The sequence below is a fragment of the Cyprinodon variegatus genome, unplaced genomic scaffold (assembly GCF_000732505.1).
Source record: "Cyprinodon variegatus isolate N-32 unplaced genomic scaffold, C_variegatus-1.0 Scaffold1882, whole genome shotgun sequence".
NCBI lineage: Eukaryota > Metazoa > Chordata > Actinopteri > Cyprinodontiformes > Cyprinodontidae > Cyprinodon > Cyprinodon variegatus.
In genome coordinates, this window is record NW_015152335.1 from 16054 (window position 1) to 17942 (window position 1889).

Sequence of the window (1889 nt, forward strand, 5' to 3'; positions counted from 1 at the left end):
GTGTGTGTTCTGCATCTTGGGCTTACTCTCTGTGACACCCATCATGACAACCCATATAACTAAATCCCAAGTTAAAGCCCTAAAGCATGATTGCAAAAACAGAAAAGTCTCAGAAAAAAAGTTTCAAACATATTTATTGGAAGATATTTACATTTTTTTGATGTTGGGATTTGTAGACTTTTTCTCAGCCTGTTTTTTCATTTTGAATACAGCTGATTGTCTTCATCATCTTCTCCTCCTCGCTGTTCACCTGTTCAAAAAAGTTGATAAAAAGATAGATTGTTGTTTATTAATGAGGCTTTTTAAATAAACTTCTAAAATCCAGTGGAAAATTTTATCAAAGAATGACCCTTAAGGTATTACTGTAAACTTGAAGAACATTTTAAATATCTTACTTTCTTGGGATTTGATCCATCTGAAGAGGCGGATGACCTGTCAGAAGCTGAAAAATAAAATAAAATGTAAATTTGTTCTATTTGACTTTAAAATAATTACATCAGCAATTTAATATTATGAGACAAAGGAAGATAAATATACATATTTGTAATACTCACTATTTGCTGGCTTAAATCCTGAAACAAACACCATAACGTTTATTTATAAAAGGAAACAATAAAATCTTTGCATTTAAATCAATTAAAGCATTAAATCTTAAAATGTCATGTTTACTTAGAAACGCCAACCAATAAAAATAGCTGAAATATAAACAAATAGTATGTAAACAGGTTTTATGATACATAGAATATATCTTTGGTTTCTTACCGATATCTTTTCTTCCAACAAACGACTCCAGGAATGATGGCGGCCAGAACCAGGAGTAAAAGTCCCCCAACAACGCTAATAATGGGTGCAGTTGATATCTTGGAAGAACCTGACACAAAAGGATTTAAACTGGATTAAACCAAGTAAGTTGTCACAAAATTTGGGGAGAAAATGTTTGGAGAAATATTTATAGGGGGAAAAAATATTAAAGCCTTTTGAATAAAAACTGCAGCAAAAATATTACTGGATTTTAATCCAAAATTAGAGTAACCCTGTTGTTTAAGCTCTGAGTTTTCACTCAGTGATTTGAGTTTATCCAAACATCCTTGTGCGCTTTTGAATTAAAAAAAAAAACTAAATGTGGTCAACTTCCTGAGCTCTAAGGGTTTTAGAAGTATTTCTGCCTGGAAAATTTACAGCTGAATTAAATGAAGAACAGCTTTGGTACCTGGGCAAAGGTGAGACATTACAAAACACTGTTTTCAGTGAAGCCACTGATACAACTGCTCCTATTTCTGATTCATTTGTGATTAAACAGCCATTTCTTTAACCTCAGCCAAAAAAATACATTTTATAAACACAGAATAAATAAACAGCTCTTTGTCTGCCTCTAAATAAAAGTTTTAAACACCATGAAAAAACTTTTAAAAACCAGGAGAAACCTGAGATTTCATAAATAGTTATATTGACTTTATCTGCAATAAATTAGAACCTATCCAGCTGAAGCATATGTTTCCATTAAAACATTTGCCAATTTGTATTTCCTTGTCCCCAAATAGAGGAGTTTTATTGAAAAAAATATATATATGTAAAAAAATGTGCAAAAATAATTATCAATACAAAATGTGACTAACAGCATGGAAACTGTTATAATGATCTCTTTCTTTATGAAAGCTGACCTTGGGGAAAATTAGATGTCACAGTCTTGGTTTTGCTATGTTTATTTAGAGTATTCAGTCTTACTTTGCTCTTTGTTTTAGTGTCTAATTATTATTTTGTTGTTTTCTTGTTAGTTCCTGTCCTCCAGGTTTTCCATTTGTTGTCCTCTGCTGCCCTCTTGTGTCCTCTATCCCTAGCTCTGTTTTCTGCTCTGTCCTCCCTTGCTGTTTTCTCTGTGTTGCTAGCAC